Consider the following 545-nt stretch of genomic DNA (forward strand, 5'->3'; position numbering starts at 1 on the left):
GATCCATTTGATCCATTTATAAAAAAGAAAACAGCACGCTCTGCCATTGAACTAATAGCCTGTTATGTGAACCTTCTGCTGAAATCTACTATGTCAAAAGCAAAAAAAATTCCATCCCTCTCTCTCTCTTTTCGCCTTGTTTGTACTTTAATGACTTTCGCATTTCCACGTCAGAACACCATTTTCAAACTTTTCATATTTGAAGAAAAACAATACAATAAATGAGAGTGATGATGTAATGAAAATGATGTGTAAAAATTAAAAAATTAGATGATGATTATTATCCGTATTTTTTCCACTAGGAAGTTATGCGGCACTATCTTAAACATATTCCAATGTTATTGTGTAGGTATTTGAATTCATTCAATCTCTTAAGTTAACATTAAATTAGTCTCATTTTTTTAATTAAAAATAAAAAAATTTAAATTTGTAATTTTTTAAATAAATATAAAAAAATTATACCATTTGACGAATTTTGTTTCTTAATTAAATTAAAAGAAATGAGAGTTTATATTGTCATCCTCATCAATCATCTCTCTACGTAG

Source organism: Arachis ipaensis, chromosome B03 (assembly GCF_000816755.2).
Source record: "Arachis ipaensis cultivar K30076 chromosome B03, Araip1.1, whole genome shotgun sequence".
Lineage (NCBI taxonomy): Eukaryota > Viridiplantae > Streptophyta > Magnoliopsida > Fabales > Fabaceae > Arachis > Arachis ipaensis.